Consider the following 21,744-nt stretch of genomic DNA (forward strand, 5'->3'; position numbering starts at 1 on the left):
AGAACACACCCACGGGCATCTTTACAACTTTCACAAAGGGAAATCCTTTTCATCCATGTAACTGTGTGTTTCCTCTCACCTTGTATACTAGCCTGGATTGAAGTGACCATGAGTGAAATGTACTTTCTATTATTGGATGAATATACACTATCGTTCAAAAGTTTGGGGTAACATTGAAATGTCCTTATTTTTGAAGGAAACGCACTGTACTTTTCAATGAAGATAACTTTAAACTAGTCTTAACTTTAAAGAAATACACTCTATACATTGCTAATGTGGCAAATGACTATTCTAGCTGCAAATGTCTGTTTTTTGGTGCAATATCTACATAGGTGTATAGAGGCCCATTTCCAGAAACTATCACTCCAGTGTTTTAATGGTACAATGTGTTTGCTCATTGGCTCAGAAGGCTAATTGATGATTAGAAAACCCTTGTGCAATCATGTTCACACATCTGAAAACAGTTTAGCTCGTTACAGAAGCTACAAGACTGACCTTCCTTTGAGCAGATTGAGTTTCTGGAGCATCACATTTGTGGGGTCAATTAAACGCTCAAAATGGCCAGAAAAAGAGAACTTTCATCTGAAACTCGACAGTCTATTCTCGTTCTTAGAAATGAAGGCTATTCCACAAAATTGTTTGGGTGACCCCAAACTTTTGAACGGACATGTAAATTAGCTGTAGAACTACCAGGCACAAGAGAAGGACACTAAATAACACTAATTAACTATATGAGGCAATTCCTGAAAAACTTACGTGTGAATGCTGAGGTTGAATTGAGATCCTGAAATTGTTTTTTTAATTATTGAAGTAGAGCACACAATTCCCAAACAGGCTGAATATTTTGAAGTTGGAACAGTTTGAATCAGATGAAAAATGTAAGAATTGTGGAACTTTGAATGTCCCACTGATTTCAATGGGAATTTCGAGAAAAGTGGGAATTTTTTGGAAAATGGTAAAAAACTTGAATGTTTTGAACGAGTTGAAATGGTTGGTGTTGGAATTTTTCAAATCGGTCGAGAAATGTTGAAGTAGTAACATGTTGAATAAAAAAATGGTATTATTAAATTCCTGGAATTTCGGGAAAACCGGGAATTTTTGCAGTTCAAAAAACAACTTTGTTTTTTGTCCTGATTAAGAGGAATGTTTTGACGGTGGTACGGTTGAAGTGGGTTGAACAATGTGTAAGGAATAGTCGCCAGAAAAAAGAGTGGGAATAGGGCTTTGGAAAACCAGGAATTCTGGAAAATCCTGGAATTTTTTTGAACTTGGAAAAAGAGTAGTTTGAATTTCCAGGATGATGGAATGTGTTGAAGGTAGAATGGTTTGCATCGGTTGAAAAATGTGGAAATGGTGGAAGTTTGGAAAAATAGCCAATTCATTTTGAATGAGAAAACCTGGAATTCTGGGAAATCTGGGAATTTTTGGAATTTGCAGAGGGAACGCCCGCGATTCCCGAATAAGCTGAACAGTTTGAAGGTGGAACAGTTTGAATCAGATGAAAAATGTGAGAATTGTGGAACTTTGAATGTCCCACTGATTTCAATGGGAATTTCCAAAAAATTTGGGAATTTTTTGGAAAAAGGTGAAAAAAACTTGAATGTTCTGAATGAGTTGAAATGGTTGGTGTGAGAGTTTTTCAAATCGGTGGAGAAATGTTGAAGTAGTAACATGTTTAATTGAGAAATGGTATTATGGAATTTCGGGACAACCGGGAATTTTTGACCTTCAAAAAGTTTTTTGTCCTAATTAAGAGGAATGTTTTGACAATGGAACGGTTGAAGTGGGTTGAAAAATGTGTAAGGAATAGTCGCCAGAAAAAAGGGTGGAAATAGGGCATTGGAAAACCAGGAATTCTGGAAAATCCTGGAATTTTTTTGAACTTGGAAAAAGGGTAGTTTGAATTTCCAGGATGATGGAATGTGTTGAATGTGAAATGGTTTGCATCGGGTGAAAAATGTGGAAATGGTGCAAGTTTGAAAAATAGCCAATTCATTTTGAATGGGAAAACCTGAACAACGGTTTGCGGGGCTCTCCCTTACAGATAGGGTGAGAAGCTCTGTCATCCGGGAGGAACTCAAAGTAAAGCTGCTGCTCTTCCACATGGAGAGGAGCCAGATGAGGTGGTTCGGGCATCTGGTCAGGATGCCACCCGAACACCTCCCTAGGGAGGTGTTTAGGGCACGTCCGACCGGTAGGAGGCCACGGGGAAGACCCAGGACACGTTGGGAAGACTATGTCTCCCGGCTGGCCTGGGAACGCCTCGGGATCCCCCGGGAAGAAGTGGCTGGGGAGAGGGAAGTCTGGCCTTCCCTGCTTAGGCTGCTGCCCCCGCGACCCGACCTCGGATAAGCGGAAGAAGATGGATGGATGGATGGATACCATACCATACCATACCAACTTTATGGGAAAACCTGGAATTCTGGGAAATCTGGGAATTTTTGGAATTTGCAGAGGGAAAGCCCGCGATTCCCGAATACGCTGAACAGTTTGAAGGTGGAACGGTTTGAATCGGGTGAAAAATGTGGAAGGTAGAGCGCGCCAAAATCTGGAGAAGAAGAAGAAGTTGAATGATAATTAGATGACGTTTGGTGTAGAAAACCGCATTCACACAATAAACATATGAGTGTGTGTGCTGTTAGAAGTAGTGTCACACACACACACACACACACACTCAGATACACAAACGTGAGTCATGGTGGTGGCCCACATGTGGACTCAGCCGGAGGAGTGCGGCAGGTGGTTTGGGTGAGGTGGAGGTGGCGTCCCAATAATTTAGTTGTTCTTTTAGAGGGTTGTGATGTCAAAGAAAGTCACCGCCGAGGGCGTGTGTGAACAAGAGGGTAGTCAGAGCCACGACAACGTCAGCCATCTACGGAGGATGTGATATGAGCCCTGTTGGCACCGGAATGACTCCTGATTGAATCACTTTCATGACTGACTGAGTGACCCACTGGACATGAAGGCGGACTATCGCGTCAAAAACAGAATTAAGACGAGTGTAAAATGGCGGTTTATAAAACCACAGCAACTGTTTACTAATCAATATATGCCAAATATACTTGAAATGTGTGTGTAACAGCGTACAGTCTCCATGGATACGCCGCTGCTGCAGCAATGTTGTGCCGCCCAGTAAACGGTTGTCATGGCGACGAGCTGGCAACGACGCGACTTCCGTGTTCGGTCAACGAGGCGAGCACACTGTTATTATTATTATTGTTATTTTAGCAGAGCCCGTTCAACCCCCCCCCCCTCCCCCCCTTCGCACCGATGTGGACAAAAATAATGATTGTCGAGCTTATTACTAACTTGACTGGTTTCCATGCGGTATGTCTTTGAGTGTGTGCGTGTGTGTGTGTGCGTGTGCGTGTGCGTGCGTGCGTGTGTGTTTGTGCGTGTGTGTGTGTACGCACACGGTTTGCTAGCCTAGCTTCCAGTACAGAAGGGGGCTAGCATATACCTTCCATAACAGAGGCGGGCTAGCATAGCTTCCAGGACAGAAGGGGGCTAGCATATACCTTCCATAACAGAGGCGGGCTAGCATAGCTTCCGGGACAGAAGGGGGCTAGCCTAGCTTCCAGTCCAGAGGGGGCTAGCATACATTCCAGTCCAGAAGGGGGCTAGCATACCTTCCATAACAGAGGCGGGCTAGCATAGCTTCCAGAACAGAAGGGGGATAGTATAGCTTCCAGGACAGAAGGGGGCTAGCCTAGCTTCCAGTCCAGAAGGGGGCTAGCATACCTTCCAGTCCAGAAGGGGGCTAGCATACCTTCCATAACAGAGGCGGGCTAGCATAGCTTCCAGAACAGAAGGGGGATAGCATAGCTTCCAGGACAGAAGGAGGCTAGCATAGCTTCCAGGACAGAAGGGGGATAGCATAGCTTCCAGGACAAAGGGAGGCTAGCATAGCTTCCAGGACAGAAGGAGACTAGCATAGCTTCCAGAACAGAAGGGGGCTAGCATAGCTTCCAGGACAGAAGGGGGCTAGCATAGCTTCCAGGAAAGAAGGAGACTAGCATAGCTTCCAGAACAGAATGGGGCTAGTATAGCTTCCAGGACAGAATGGGGCTAGTATAGCTTCCAGGACAGAAGGAGGCTAGCATAGTTTCCAGAACAGAAGGGGGGCAGCATAGCTTCCAGGACAGAATTGGGCTAGTATAGCTTCCAGGACAGTAGGGGCTTGCCTAGCTTACAGTACAGAATGGTGCTAGCATAGTTTACAGTACAGAAGGGGACTAGCATAGCTTCCAGGACAGAAGGAGGCTAGCATAGCTTCCAGGACAGAAGGGGGATAGCATAGCTTCCAGGACAGAAGGAGACTAGAATAGCTTCCAGGACAGAAGGAGGCTACCATAGCTTCCAGGACAGAAGGGGGCTAGAACAGCTTCCAGTACAGAATGGGGCTAGTATAGCTTCCAGGACAGAAGGGGGATAGCGTAGCTTCCAGGACAGAAGGGGGCTAGCATAGCTTCCAGGACAGAAGGGGGCTAGCATAGCTTCCAGGACAGAATGGGGCTAGTATAGCTTCCAGGACAGAGGAGGGCTAGCATAGCTTCCAGGACAGAAGGGGGCTAGTATAGCTTCCAGGACAGAAGAGGGCTAGCATAGCTTCCAGGAGAGAAGGGGGCTAGTATAGCTTCCAGGACAGAAGGAGACTAGCATAGCTTCCAGGACAGAATGGGACTAGTATAGCTTCCAGGAAAGAATGGTGCTAGCATAGCTTCCAGGACAGAAGGGGGCTAGCATAGTTTCCAGGACAGAAGGGGGGCAGCATAGCTTCCAGGAAAGAATGGTGCTAGCATAGCTTCCAGGACAGAAGGGGGATAGCATAGCTTCCAGTATAGAAGGAGGCTAGCATAGCTTCCAGGACAGAAGGAGACTAGCATAGCTTCCAGGACAGAATGGGACTAGTATAGCTTCCAGGACAGAAGGGGGCTAGCATAGCTTCCAGGAAAGAAGGAGACTAGCATAGCTTCCAGAACAGAATGGGGCTAGTATAGCTTCCAGGACAGAATGGGGCAAGTATAGCTTCCAGGACAGAAGGAGGCTAGCATAGCTTCCAGGACAGAAGGAGACTAGCATAGCTTCCAGAACAGAATGGGGATAGTATAGCTTCCAGGACAGTAGGGGCTAGCCTAGCTTACAGTACAGAATGGTGCTAGCATAGTTTACAGAACAGAATGGGGCTAGTATAGCTTCCAGGACAGAAGGGGGCTAGCATAGCTTCCAGGACAGAAAGGGGATAGCATAGCTTCCAGAACAGAAGGAGACTAGCATAGCTTCCAGGACAGAAGGAGGCTACCATAGCTTCTGTCCTGCTAGCATAGCTTCCAGGACAGAAGGGGGATAGCATAGCTTCCAGAACAGAAGGAGGCTAGCACAGCTTCCAGGACAGAAGGAGACTAGCATAGCTTCCAGGACAGAATGGGACTAGTATAGCTTCCAGAAAAGAATGGTGCTAGCATAGCTTCCAGGACAGAAGGGGGCTAGCATAGTTTCCAGAACAGAAGGGGGTCAGCATAGCTTCCAGGAAAGAATGGTGCTAGCATAGCTTCCAGGACAGAAGGGGGATAGCATAGCTTCCAGTACAGAAGGAGGCTAGCATAGCTTCCAGGACAGAAGGAGACTAGCATAGCTTCCAGGACAGAATGGGACTAGTATAGCTTCCAGGACAGAAGGGGGCTAGCATAGCTTCCATGAAAGAAGGAGACTGGAATAGCTTCCAGAACAGAATGGGGCTAGTATAGCTTCCAGGACAGAATGGGGCTAGTATAGCTTCCAGGACAGAAGGAGGCTAGCATAGTTTCCAGGACAGAAGGAGACTAGCATAGCTTCCAGGACAGAATGGGGCTAGTATAGCTTCCAGGACAGTAGGGGCTAGCCTAGCTTACAGTACATAATGGTGCTAGCATAGTTTACAGAACAGAAGGGGGCTAGCATAGCTTCCAGGACAGAAGGAGGCTAGCATAGCTTCCAGGACAGAAGGGGGATAGCATAGCTTCCAGAACAGAAGGAGACTAGCATAGCTTCCAGGACAGAAGGAGGCTACCATAGCTTCTAGGACAGAAGGAGGCTAGAATAGCTTCCAGTACAGAATGGGGCTAGTATAGCTTCCAGGACAGAAGGGGGATAGCGTAGCTTCCAGAACAGAAGGGGGCTAGCATAGCTTCCAGGGCAGAAGGGGGCTAGTATAGCTTCCAGGACAGAATGGTGCTAGCATAGTTTACAGATCAGAAGGGGGCTAGCATAGCTTCCAGGAAGGAATGGTGCTAGCATAGCTTCCAGGACAGAAGGGGGCTAACATAGTTTACAGAACAGAAGGGGGCTAGCATAGCTTCCAGGAAAGAATGGTGCTAGCATAGCTTCCAGGACAGAAGGATGCTAGCATAGCATCCAGGACAGAATGGGGCTAGTATAGCTTCCAGGACAGAAGAGGGCTAGCATAGCTTCCAGAATGGAAGGGGGCTAGCCTAGCTCAGGGATATATGGTCCTGCACTGCATTAGTGATGGTTTTAATGGCTGTATCCTCTCATGTTTGTTTGTGTTGTTGTTTACAACTACTGGTAGTCTAGACTCCAGTCAAGCCAGATTCCAACAGACCCAGTGTTGTCTAATTTCCCCCAGACGTGCTTTGTTTTGCTTGCCCCGGTCTCTTAGCATACTTTCGGGAAGTTACTAGCCTGCGTTCGGGTCCACTAGTCCAGCCCCTGCTTCCCATTGGAAGGCTGGCCATGTTTGTGTTCTCTTCCTGCCCAAAATATTTGTTACCAGGCAACGGTTAGGCCTGTCCCACTTCAGAGTGGTTTTGTTTACACCCCTTCTGGCTCTAACAATATTACATAACCCCACAAGGCTTCCTTCTTTCACCCCACCTCTGCATAGGAAATATGATCAGCCCTCTCTCACCAGCCTACCAGAATTGTCCCCTTTCCCCCCGTCTCCACTGTGTTCACTCAGCATTTTTCATAAGCTCAACTTAAACTGCGGTTGAGATCCAGGCATGAAGATTGTTTGCAAGAAAGCTACTCTTTACTTAACTCATAAGGCACTCTTTCATTCAAATATCCCCTTGCAGCATTGTCAGTGTGAGAGCACACACTGCAAAATCTCAAATAAGGGTGATATTTGCTTATTTTCTGTCTGATAAGATAATTCTTCTCACTAAGCAGATTTTATGTTTGAGTGTTTTACTTCTTTTAAGTGTTTTGGTCCTAAATGATCTCAGTAAGATATTACAGCTTGTTGCTGAGATTTTATGACCTATATTGAGTAAAACATGCTTGAAACTAGAATATCTACTGTTGCACAGCTGTGTCATCAACACTCACAAGTATAAAACTACTTTTTCAAAGTAATAATTTGTAATTTCAAGCATGAACAAAAAAAAAAAAGACTTTGACACAATTGTGTCTCATAATTAAAACAGATGACAGCCAAATGGACTTTGCGGTTTTATTTTCAATGAAACAAGAGAAAATATGTACTCATATAGTAGTACAGTCGGCACAGTACATTAAACGGACAGTTAATATTTAAACATTTAACATGTGACATTTCAAACTATTTTGAACATAAATAGTTCATGCACATTCAGGTAAATTATTGAAAATTACAATTAAAAAAAATTTGGCTGTGGGCCGGGCTGTGTGTGTGTATATATATATATATATATATATATATATATATATATATATATATATATATATATATATACATACATATATATACATACATATATACATATACATATATATATATATATATATATATATATATATATATATATATATATATATATATATATATATATATATATATATATATATATATATATATATATATATATATATCAATCAATGTTTATTTATATAGCCCTAAATCATGAGTGTCTCAAAGGGCTTCACTAGCCACAACGACATCCTCGGCTCAGATGGCTTGTTGCCTTTCCATTAAGAAAAATAAACTAGTTTTTAGTGTAAGTTTGCTGGTTTCAAGAAATGTAATGCCGGGCGCATATCATTATGTCAAGATAATGGCACTAGCATTTACTTAATTTAAGAATATTTTTCAACATATTGAGAAAAAAGGTCTAATTTTTTTTTCTACCAAGAAAAGTGCACTTGTTATTAGTGAGAATATACTTATTTTAAGGTATTTTTGGGTTCATTGAGGTTAGCAATTGTACTTGTTTTGGAAAGTCTTGACAAGCCGGATTTTCTTGTTTTATTGGCAGATAATTTTCCTTAGTTCAAGTAAAATACCCCTAATTTTTGTATTTTTTTTTCTCCTTGTTTTTGAACACTGACTTTTTTCAGTGCACAACTTGTGTAACGGCTGACACTGTTTACGTTAAACAACCTGGTGGTCGTGGATATTTCAGGATATTACAAAACTTTTTGACGAGCTGCAAGGTCACTGGGTTCATATTATATGATGTATGTTAGCTGTTGTTAAGATAATACTGTAAGACTAAATTTATGGTATTCAGTAATAAAAGAAAGATAGAAGTTAGTTATCCATAATCAATGTGAAAATTGAGAATCAGATTTCTTGGGGTCATCTTAGATGAAAAGTTGACATGGAAAGCTCATATGTTGCGTGTGAAAAATAAGGTATCTAACAGCTTATTTATTTTGAACAAGGTACAGTTTCATACACATACAGTTTCCCGCAGGCCTGGCCCTAACCAATCTGGCGCCCTAGGCAAGATTTTAGGTGCCCCATCGGCAGTGAAGTGTATATACTCACAAGAAACCGAATAGCTTTGTCTTTGACCTTTTTTTTTACTAAAGAAAGCAAATTAACATATTATATGAGAATGTTATGTTATGATTATCTTTAACCGAATCACAGCAGTGCTCAAATTAAAAAACAGTATTCCCTCTCATGTGATGTTGCTTAATTAAGATTAATGATGTGCACTTTAACAACTAGGCTTACAACTATACCTAATATATAAAGGGGTGGAAAAGTGACTATTACCTGCAGGGCAAACATTAGCTAACCAGAAGGCAATAACAATGTAAACAAAAAACACCTGCTTAAAAGATCTAATACAAATGTCCCTGAGGAATGTAAGGTGGGAGTACTGTAATTACCTAACGTTACATTATTATTTCCATAACAATTTAGCCCCCCTCCACAATATTAACCCGACGTTAAAACAGAACTAGCTATTTATTGATTAGCAATTGCCGAATCATGTAACATTAGCTTAATGCTAAAAAGCCGGGTTACTATCACATTCTGTAACAGACAAATAATTTAATGTAGGCTAACGTTACCTACCTGCTACCTCTGTCTTTTTCTCGTTTCTCCTCCTCTTCTTTTCTATTTTTTCTTCCCTGGGCACCTGACAGTTTTGGCCATTTTGACATCTTGTGTTGATTTTTTGATGTTGTAAGAGTCATGATACGGGAAGGGAGGGGGCGCACCGTGCGGGGGGATGGGGGGGCGTAATGTTGTAACAAATAATATTTATATTAAATAGACTTTACTTTGCATTTTAATTAAAGTGGGATTATTTTTTGTATTTAGAAATAATAGTACCAACTTTTTTTTTTTTTTTTCTCCAACATTTGTGGCACTGGCGTGGCGCCCCCTGATGGACGGCGCCCTTAGCATTTGCCTATACGGCCTATGCCACGGGCCGGCCCTGGTTTCCCGTATAACACAATGAGAATGTTATATTGCTCAATTATTCTACCTTATTTCAATTATTGTGCAGAAATATGGGGGAAATACATATCACAGCAACATAATTCCTTTATTTCTTTCACAGAAAAGAGTAATTCGTATTATTTTTAAAGTAGGATATAGAGACCACACAAATCCACTCTTCATTAGGGCAGGATTATTCAAACTAAAATACATTGTAGAATTGCATACTCTATTAAAGATGTTCAAAGCTAGAAATAAAGTTCTTCCGAAGGACTTACAAAAATTATTTGTGTTCACGTCTGAAGATGAGAACCACAGAAGGCCGTATGATTTTAAACATCCAAGAGTGCGAACAAATTTGAAACACATGTGCTTGTCTGTTGCTGCTGTAAAAGCATGGAAAAGAAAGTCTTAAAAAGTTGCAAGAATATCTTTGAATTATAAAAAAAATTACAAAAAGAGACAACTGCAATTATATCAAACTGATTTTTGATTTTGATTGGACGTGTCATTGTGAAAATGCTTAAACGACAATTAAAAAGTATGTTGGAGTTTGGGTGTTGGTGGAGGGAACAGTGATAAAGTCATCTAAAATAATTTGTGTTAAAAAGGGGGGTAGATAAATAGAATATTATTCTTCCATCTGCTCCTTTCTAATCATGGAAATGTATAAGAAACAAAAAACAAATTAAAGTGTCAACTGTACGTGGCTTGTATATACACATTTTCATGAAAGGAATAAAAACAAATGATGATGATGATTCCAAAGCATACTTGAAATGAGGTTTTTTAATAAGTGTAGCCTATGTTTTTTAAAGGGTGATTTTGCACCATAGGTAATGACGGGAATGGACAGCGGTTCTCATTTCAGGAGCAAAATAAAACTCATTTGCATTGACATTTTCTAGTGTAACAATTGTTATTAAGGGTGTTTTTCACTAACACGTCATTGGTTTTATAACAAAGAAATCTGCTTTATGTTAATGTGGCAGGGTCGATTGCAGGCATGTGCAAACTTCAAATTAAATTCTATGTATTTGAATTGATAGGCTTTTTGAAACTTTTATTGATTGAAACTTTTATTAGTAGATTGCACAGTACAGTACATATTCCGTACAATTGACTACTAAATGGTAACACCCAAATACGTTTTTCAACTTGTTTAAGTCGGGCTCCACGTTAATCAATTCATGGTACAAATATATACTATCAGCATAACACAGTCATCACACAAGTTAATCATCAGAGTATATACATTGAATTATTTACATTATTTACAATCCGGGGGGTGGGATGTGGAGGGGGTTGGGGCGGGGGGGTTAGGTTGGGTTGCTATCAGCATACTTCAGTCATCAACAATTATAATTACAAGACTGTGTTGGCCCTGCGATGAGGTGGCGACTTTTCCAGGGTCTACCCCGCCTTCAGCCCGAATGCAGCTGAGATAGGCTCCAGCACCCCCCGCGACCCCAAAAGGGACAAGCAGTAGAAAATGGATGGATGGATGGATATTTGAATTGACGCGGCCAACAGGAAGTAGAACTATTCAAACTTGAGCCTGGTAGACTCATTGACAGACCGTTTAACATATACACTTAACAAAATGAGACTACGATGAATTTTGTTATTCCACACAAAACACAACCTAAATTAGGCAAGAGGGTGAGTCAATAGTAAAGACTAAGCTAAAACTACATGACCTGGTTTAAGCAAAGAAGAGGCTGCAGATGTAGACCTGGATAAAGGTGCGGACTATTGCATATGGGTCAAGTCGGGCAGCGGCCCAGCAAATCTTGTTACTGCTGTTTAAAAAAAAATGTGTTGTGGCATTTAGCATATGTTTTGTAATGCATAATTACCACAAGTTACACAACTTGGGTGGAATGCTGTGACAATGGTCGACATCCATAATTTAAAAATCAAACGTGTCAATCAACACATTTTTCAGCCTTGATGGAGGTTACTATTTTGTGTCTTGTAGATATAATGCTACTAATATTGTTGCTTGGCTTGTATAACTAAGACATATTCCTTTTGGGTCTTTTTCAGGGTCAGATACGCTCCAGGATCCGTCAGTGAGAACAGTTAAACCGCCAAAAGATCCCCTCTGACAGCAAGAGAAAGATTCCCATGGCTCAGCGTCTCAACTTGTCAAAGTGAAAAGCGTTTTCTTTTGACTTGCAAGTTTTTCTCGTTTTTCCAGCCATCTTTGAGGTAAGCTGCTTGTGTGTTTATATAGCGTCACCTTGCCGTGGAACGGCTGTTGATATTAACAAGCGTGGATGTACAAACACCTAAAGAACAGTTCAAACGTCAAGAAGTGCATGCGTCATAGTATTGAGAAATTGTAGTGCAAAGCAAATACACGACAAGCTTCATGTATTGTCGTCACACAGTAGAGCACAGATGTTATAGTCAAGGCAGTTAAAAGTGTCATTCGTATATTGTACCTTTTTGGTATGGGTATTGTGGTAATACATGGGTGTCAAACTCTGGCCCGCGGGCCAAATTTCACTTGGCCCTTGAGGCGATACAGGTTACACTGAGGGTGGCCGTATAAACAACTTTAACACTGTTAGAAATATACGCCGCACTGTGAATCCACACCAAACAAGTATGACAAACACACTTCGGGAGAACATACGCACCGTAACACAACATAAACACAACAGAACAAATACCCAGAATCCTTTGCAGCACTAACTCTTCCGGGACGCTACAAGGTGTGTGTGTGTGTGGGGGGGGGGGGGGGGGGGGAGAGTTAGTACTGCAAAGGGTTCTGGGTATTTGTTCTGTTGTGTTTATGTTGTGTTACGGTGCGTATGTTCTCCCGAAGTGTGTTTGTCATACTTGTTTGGTGTGGATTCACAGTGCGGCGTATATTTCTAACAGTGTTAAAGTTGTTTATACGGCCACCCTCAGTGTAACCTGTATCGCTGTTGATCAAGTGTGCATTGCATTCACGTGTGTGTGCGTACAGAAGCCGCACATATCTTGTGACTGGGCCGGCATGTTGTTAGAATGGATGAAAAGCGGACGTGACGACAGCACGTAGAGGACCTTTAAGGCACGCCCCCAAGACTGTGGTCTGGGTGGACTACGAGATATAATGACTGATGAACACCTTCGTTCGATAATGAAGGTTGCCTCAGCTCAAATCCTGAGCCCGGACACTAATGAACTAGCATCCAAGAAAAGATGTCAGGTATCTGGCTTGGGCACATCAGATTAGATCAGTGTGTTGCAAACTGAGCAGTTTAAAGTCCTGAATGGTTGGTTTATTCATTGTTATTTTATTTTCAAATTTATTAGCCTGTGGAAAAAGTTAATGTTGATATTTACCTCAGAAGGCTGCAAATAGAAAAGAGGCATTCAATTTTTATTTAAATTGTATTTGACATGCCATTGATATTTTTTAATTATTATTATTATTATTTGAAACTCGAATTTTGCATGTCACTATAAAGTTATATAAGCCTTGCTTGTTCAATATTCAATGCAAAACTTGTTTGGGTCCCTATTAAAAGGTTAATTTGTTCAACCTTGACCCGCGGCTTTGTTCAGTTTTAAATTTTGGCCCACTCTGTATTTGAGTTTGACACCCCTGTGGTAATAGGTTTGTTGTTAGCAGGCAAAATCCTAGTTCATTCAGGACAACAAATAAAGCAGTGTCATTTTGATTCTGGGGTGTGAATTCCATAGTGACTTTAACACTTATGAAGCATCCTAATTGTTTTCACATTTCACTGTGAATTTATTTGTGCACCGTATTTTCCAGACCGGGCGCACCGGATTATAAGGCGCACTGCCGATGAATGTTCTATTTAAAAAAAATAATATTTTTTTTATATATAAGACGCACCGGATTATAGGGCGCATTAAAGGAGTCATATTATTATAATTTTTTTCTAAATGTAAAAGACTTCCTTGTGGAGATGATGTTTTACACATCATCTTCAAGCTGCTTTCTGATGCGCCGTTTTGTGGGCGGTCTTATTTACCTGGCTCACCTTCGGCAGCGTCTTCTCCCCGCCATCTTTGTTGTAGCGGTGTAGCGTGCAAGGACGGGAGTGGAAGAAGTGTCAAAAGATGGAGCTAACTGTTTTAATGGCATTCAGACTTTACTTCAATCGATAACGGAGCAGCATCTACTCATCCGGAAACAACAACACCAGAAATTTGTCCCCTGAAAAACCGTCCGATCGGAACTCTCTAATAACTAAAGTTCCTTGGGTGAATAATGTAAACTCACTATACCGGTATGTTTTAGCGCTTTCGTGGCGAGTTTACTGACAGATATAAGTAAGAACTTTACACTACCGTATTTTTCGGAGTATAAGTCGCTCCGGAGTATACGTCACACCGGCCAAAAATGCATAATAAAGAAGGAAAAAAACATATATAAGTCGCACTAGAGTATAAGTGGCATTTTTTGGGGAAATTTATTTGATAAAACCCAACACCAAGAATAGACATTTGAAAGGCAATTTAAAATAAATAAAGAATAGTGAACAACAGGCTGAATAAGTGTACGTTATATGACGCATAAATAACCAACTGAGAACGTGCCTGGTATGTTCACGTAACATATTATGGTAAGAGTCATTCAAATAACTATAACATATAGAACATGCTATACGTTTACCAAACAATCTGTCACTCCTAATCGCTAAATCCCATGAAATCTTATACGTCTAGTCCAGGGGTCACTGATTAATGCGAAGGGCTACCAGTTTGATACACACTTAAATAAATTGCCAGAAATAGCCAATTTGCTCAATTTACCTTTAACTCTATGTTATGATTAATAATGAATGATATTTACACTTAATTGAACGGTTTAAAAGAGGAGAAAACACGAAACAAATGACAATTAAATTTTGAAACATGGTTTATCTTCAATTCGACTCTTTAAAATTCAAAATTCTACCGAAAAAAAGAAGACAAAAACTAACTAATTTGAATCTTTTTGAAAAAATTAAAAAAAGAATTTATGGAACATCATTAGTCATTTTTCCTGATTAAGATTAATTTTAGAATTTTGATGACATGTTTTGAATAGGTTAAAATCCAATCTACACTTTGTTAGAATATATAACAAATTGGACCAAACTATATTTTTAACCAAGACAAATCATAATTTCTTCTAGATTTTCCAGAACAAATTTTTTAAAAGAAATTCAAAAGACTTTGAAATAAGATTTAAATTTGATTCTACAGATTTTCTAGATTTTCCACAATAATTTTTTTGAATTTTAATCATAATAAGTTTGAAGAAATATTTCACAAATATTCTTCGTCGAAAAATCAGAAGCTAAAATGAAGAATTAAATTAAAATGTATTTATTATTCTTTACAATAAAAAAAATAAAATTATTTGAACATTGACTTAAATTGTCAGGAAAGAAGAGGAAGGAATTTAAAAGGTAAAAAGTTATATGTGTTTAAAAATCCTAAAATAATTTTTAAGGTTGTATTTTTTTTTCTCTAAGATTGTCTTTCTGAAAGTTATAAGAAGCAAAGTAAAAAAAATTATGAATTTATTTAAACAAGTGAAGACCAAGTCTTTAAAATATTTTCTTGGATTTTCAAATTCTATTTGAGTTTTGTCTCTTTTAGAATTAAAAATGTCGGGCAAAGCGAGACCAGCTTGCTAGTAAATAAATAAAATTTAAAAAATAGAGGCAGCTCACTGGTAAGTGCTGCTATTTGAGCTATTTTTAGAACAGGCCAGCGGGCTACTCATCTGGTCCTTATGGGCTACCTGGTGCCCACGGGCACCGCGTTGGTGACCCCTGGTCTAGTCTCTTACGTGAATGAGCTAAATAATATTTGATATTTTACGGTAATGTGTTAATAATTTCACACATAAGTCGCTCCTGAGTATAAGTCGCACCCCCGACCAAACTATGAAAAAACTGCGACTTATAGTCCGAAAAATACAGTACTTTATATTAGAAATGGCAACAGCAGAGGATGAATATCCCATAACAAGAAGATAGAGAAAGAGAAGAAGCTTATCGGCATGGACTACAAAGGCGGAAGCGCGCAATTTTTCAGGATTTATGCAGATCCCAAATACAGATCAGCAGGTACCAGAAGGTAAGAAATGTGGCTTTTGCATAATATTGCGAAACAAAACGCCAGATAATGTCTTACCTTATACACACACACAATAATAATACTTGTATGTTGAAGCACATCAAACGGTGCATCCTTAACTTATCTCTTATGTTTGACTGCCATCTACTGGTCACACTTATCATTACACCATGTACCAAATAAAATTGCTTCGAGGTGGGTAAGCTCAATCAAACTTATTCCTTACATTAGGCGCAGTGGGTTTTAAGGCGCATTGTCGAGTTTTGAGGAAAAAAAAAAGTTTTAAGTGCGCCTTATAGTCCGGAAAATACTGTATTAGTTTGTCTGAATCCAAATTTGTTGCACAGCTCCATGTACTCAAATGTACAAAACACTCGTTATGACTTTTGGCTGTTTTGTCGAATCACCTCATTTGGCACTCATCTTTAGGGGACTGACAAGAACATGAATGTAACTGAGTAAGGTTAGTTGAAAAACATGGCTACCATCAAGCAAAACGTCTTTGAAGGGGTGCAGGGAGGACTTATTGTTGTAACTAACTGCCCATAATTCTTTGACCATTTGTCTAATTGTCATGAAACTTTAAGGAAATATTGTATGCTAGTTAGTACAGTATAGGCCTGATTTGCTAAGTTCCAAACAGAATGCAGTAAACAGCGTTTGCAATCCATAAAAGAGCGTATACTATTAGTGGGCGTGTTGCATGCGATTTAGTAAGACTGTGTGTACAGTTGTAAAGTAATGCAGACCGCCTATTTAAATGAGGATTTTGTGTGTACTATACGGGCCATCACCACGGATACACTCATTTACTGCACAATCGTGTTATCATGCTCCTACCTGCAGCGTTTTGCTATGTTTTCAAACATGCAAGAGAAATGTACCGGTACCACTTTTTCTGGGCATATTAAAAGCAATCCTGCATTGCATCTACAATGACACCATTTTTTTTCACAGCTGAAGGTGCACTCATTGGGGAGAGGCTGCATATTACTCCACTTAAAATATAGTAGGAAAAATGTTTTTTTCATAAAATAAATATTTTATGTACAGCTCTTAAGTCCTCCAGCAGCTATTAATTTATAAAATGTTTTTGAATAGACAATATGTCTTAATATTTTTTATTCCTGATTGTCCAAAATGTTGAGAGAGACACACGTAGAAAGGAGGATTCTCAGCATGAGCGCTGATCCTGCAGCTGTGTGTGTAACTCAGTTTGCACGTCCTTCTGTAACGTGTTAAATAAAACATAAAATAGTGCTTGCCAAACGGTGATGAGTGTTGATGAATCGCATTGCGCGTGCTAAATAATTATATTTGCATCTACTTCTCCCAGTATTGTGGGCGTGTTGATGATCAGCATATATTTAGAATATTAATGAAGAAAAAGACGCAAAATGGATTTTGCTCACTTAACATACGTTATCAGGTTTGCAAGTGTTTTAGTGCACGCAAACCTTAAGTAAATCAGGCCCTATGGCTCCCAGAGCATTTGAAAATAACCTATAGGGGTTATCACAAGTGTCAACATTGACTTTTGGTCACAGAAAAGTTCCTGCTACTTGAATAATATCGGGTTTAGAGAAAGGTATCTTCTTCATCTTTAAAAAAAATAAAAAATTACAACCTTATTAACCAATTTATGAATAATTTATAACTGATACTTTTCATCTAAAATGCTACCACGAATGTGGTATATCTATACCAGGGGTGCCCATTACGTCGATCGCGAGCTACCAGTCGATGGCGGAGGGTGTGTCAGTCCATCACCAGTATTGAAGCTGGACAAATAAGATGGCAAAAACCAACCACTTTCATGTGGTATTGGACAGAAAGGAGGAGAAATGTGGACGTTATCATCACTACTGTCTGATTCCAATCAATGCAAGTCATCAGAATCAAGTAATACACCATTTTATATTCTTGTCTTCATGAAAGAAAGGAATCTATATGTGTTAAACATGCTTGTATTATCATTAAACACCTTTAACTAGTTAACAAAAACCTCACTTTCATAAATAAATCAATATGAATGATATATAGGACTGTTTTCACTGCTGGACTCTGGAAAGAGGTTCCGCAGCCTCCGAAGCAGAACCTCCAGGTTCTGTAACAGCTTCTTCCCTCAGGCCGTAAGACTCTTGAACGCATCATAATTAAATTATCCCCTCAACTCCCCCCAAAATGGATTAACTCGCTGGAATAAAAAAGACAATGTAACATACATCCATAAACGTGGACGCATGTGAAAAAGTGCAATATATTTATCTGTACAGTAATCTATTTATTTATTTATAATAATTTATATTTATTTATTTTATATATATATATTTATATATTATTTATATATTTTTATTTATTTATATATGCACCTTATTGCTTTTTTATCCTGCACTACCATGAGCTTATGTAATGAAATTTCGTTCTTATCTGTGCTGTAAAGTTTAAATTTGAATGACAATAAAAAGGAAGTCTAAGTCTAAGTCTATATGAATGAGGTAGATCCCTTCAACTTGCTCAATTGAAAATTAGCTCGCCTGCAGAAAAAGTGTGGGCACCCCTGATCTATACCTTTTATCCAGATCCTCACCTAACTGTAACGACTTCTTCTTTGGCCTATGCTTGACCTTTCCACAAAGTATTTTGCGCATAAAACTGTCAGGTTTGTGTGACCGGCAAAGACAATAATACACTATTGGAAAAACTTTTGTACAGTTGAAACAAAAGACATTCTGAGCTGATGTTATTTAAGGCATGTAAAATAAATATTTTAATTACAGGTAGTTAGCCAGTGAATCGTGGGTAATAGCACCAGATGCAGCATCAAAACAATTAAGTGTTCCCTTCCAGCTCTGGGACAGGCGTCAGCAGCGTCACATTATCACGTACTGTATGGGAGTCGTAGGCCTCAAGTTAAATGCATTCAGTGGGTTGTAGTGTTGCTCAGCTCACAGTGACTCAGACACAAGCGGCACGTCAATCCTTGCCTACTTTCAAGAGGCTTCCTGCCAGTCAGTGAGGCTGGACGCCAGAAAAAGAGAGATCAGGTGTGGAAAGAAGCGTGTTACATTTAGTCACGCATAATTCTCAAGTAATGGCTCAGTGGACTAATAGTTTTCCTCAAGGAAGTGATCCACGTTGCTCCATGACATGTTTTGACAGCAGACATTCAGCCGTGTCATGTTTGGAAAAGTGCTGCTGTCATGAACATGGAGCTGGAATGTCCCAGCAGCTCATGACAGTGTGACAGTGAGCCAGGACTCACCGGGGCGCTCGGAGCTAGGAAGCTAAATTTAATCCAGCCATCTGTACCGTTCATTATTTACACCTGTGCTCTTCTCAGATGGATTATTTTCACTAATTATGTAGGTTTGGGCTGTTTTATTTTAACCTTGACAAAAAAGCAGCAGAGTGGCACCGTGCTAGTTATTTCAAGCAGTGATATATATATAATTTGAGCCACAAGTAAATTTAGGGCCATCATAAGTAAAAAGAGTTTGGAATTTATTTATATGTTTTGAAGATCTTAAAGGCCTACTGAAATGAATTTTTAAAATTTAAAACGGGGATAGCAGATCCATTCTATGTGTCATATGTGATCATTTCGCGATATTGCCATATTTTTGCTGAAAGGATTTAGTAGAGAACAACGACAATAAAGTTCGCAACTTTTGGTCTCTGATAAAAAAAAAAGCCTTGCCCCTACCGGAAGTAGCATGACGACACCGGGGGAAGGACTGCTCACATTTTCCTATTGTTTACACCAGCAGCGAGAGAGATTCGGACCGAGAAAGCGACGATTACCCCATTAATTTGAGCGAGGATGAAAGATTCGTGGATGAGGGACGTGAAAGTGAAGGACTAGCGTGCAGTGCAGAACATATCTTTTTTCGCTCTGACCGTAACTTAGGTACAAGGGTTCATTGGATTCCACACTCTCTCCTTTTTCTATTGTGGATCACGGATTTGTATTTTAAACCACCTCGGATACTATATCCTCTTGAAAATGAGAGTCGAGAACGCGAAATGGACATTCACAGTGACTTTTATCTCCACAACAATACATCGGCGAAGCTCTTTAGCTACTGAGCTAACGTGATAGCATCGGGCTTTACTGCATATAGAAACCAAACAAATAAGTCCCTGACTGGAAGGATGGACAGAAGATCAACAATACTACCAAACTCTGGACATGTAAATACACGGTTAATGCTTTCCAGCTTGGCGAAGCTTAGCAATGCTGTTGCTAATGACGCCATTGAAGCTAACTTAGCTACGGAACCTCGACAGAGCTATGCTAAAAACATTAGCTCTGCACCTACGCCAGCTCTCATCTGCTCATCACGACTCGTGCTCACCTGCGTTCCAGCGATCGACGGTACGACGAAGGACTTCACCCGATCATAGATGCGGTTGGCGGCCCGGAGACGGAGGAAGTCAAGGTGATGTCGTTCGGCTAGCGCGTCTGCTATCCTCAAAGACCTCCTGGTTGTGTTGCTGTAGTCCGCCGCTAATACACTGATCCCACCTACAACTTTCTTCTTTGCAGTCTCCATTGTTCATTAAACAAATTGCAAAAGATTCACCAACACAGATGTCCCGAATACTGTGGAATTTTGGGATGAAAACAGAGCTTTTTGTATTGGATTCAATGGGCTCCGAATACTTCCGCGTCAACCGTTGACGTCACTCGCAAACGTCATCATATCGAAACGTTTTCAGCCGGAAGTTTGCCGGGAAATTTAAAATTGCACTTTATAAGTTAACCCGGCCGTATTGGCATGTGTTGCAATGTTAAGATTTCATCATTGATATATAAACTATCAGACTGCGTGGTCGGTAGTAGTGGGTTTCAGTAGGCCTTTAAAGAGGAATACGGGAAGGTAACATTTCCCATTCCAGGTGTATATGCTGCTTTCTCCTGCCAAGCATGTTCCACAAAACATTGACTTTGTTATTTCTTTTAAAATTAGAGTTTGAGGTTTGAACAACAAGCTTTCATTGCTAGTCAGAACACAGACTGGTCTCGGACTACAAAGTTATCAGTCAATATTAGTTTCCACAGAGTTTGGGGTAAGGTTGTACGGTATAGTAACCTGATACTAATGAATCATATTTGGTACTATACCGCCTCTAACAAGTACCGGCCAACTCCCCCACCCCGTCGTCGTCGTCATCATGGCTAGCTACCTAGCAGTCGGCAGTGTTTTAGCTACTTCTAAATCACTAATCCTCGCCTCCATGGCGACAAATAAATTACGATTCTTACAAGTATCATTATCACTGCAGGACGAGGAATAGCTAAACATGCTTCACTACACACTGTAGGAGGATACAATAGCTCACCGGCGTCACGATATAATCAAACGCCATTGGTAGATCTACACCTAACATCCACTGTAATGATACCAAGAACAGGTGCGTATCTAATCAATACTAATATGATTACATCGATATTTTTTAGCATTACAAAATCTTTTTTCTTTTTTTTTTTTTAAATTTAAGTTATGTTTTAAACTCAGGAAATATGTCCCTAGACACATGAGGACTTTGAATATGACCAATGTATGATCCTGTAACGACTTGGTATCGGGTTGATACCTACATTTTTAGTATCATCCAAAACTAATGTAAAGCAACCAAACAACAGAAGAATAAGTGATTAGTACATTTTAACAGAAGTGTAGATAGAACATGTTAAAAGAGAAAGTAAGCAGATATTAACAGTAAATGAACAAGTAGATTAATAATTCATTTTCTACCACTTATCCTTAATAATTTTGACAAAATAAAAGAATGGAAAATGACACAATATGTTACTGCATATGTCAGCAGACTAATTAGGAGCCTTTGTTTGCTTACTTACTACTAAAAGACAAGTTGTCTAGTATGTTCACTATTTTATTTAAGGACAAACTTGCAAAAATAAACATATGTTTAATGTATCCTAAGATTTTTTGTTAACATAAAGCCAAGAATGC

General features: G+C 39.9%; 1 long non-coding RNA gene across 1 annotated transcript in view; it reads left to right on the top strand.

Moving 5' to 3' along the window:
* LOC133658345 (uncharacterized) overlaps positions 1-21,744 on the top strand; it is a 66,704-nt gene that overhangs the window by 5,113 nt on the left and 39,847 nt on the right. The window contains exon 2 of the long non-coding RNA XR_009827454.1: positions 11,711-11,875. This is a non-coding gene — a long non-coding RNA (uncharacterized LOC133658345). The remainder of the gene's footprint in view (positions 1-11,710; positions 11,876-21,744) is intronic.

Source organism: Entelurus aequoreus, linkage group LG10 (assembly GCF_033978785.1).
Source record: "Entelurus aequoreus isolate RoL-2023_Sb linkage group LG10, RoL_Eaeq_v1.1, whole genome shotgun sequence".
NCBI lineage: Eukaryota > Metazoa > Chordata > Actinopteri > Syngnathiformes > Syngnathidae > Entelurus > Entelurus aequoreus.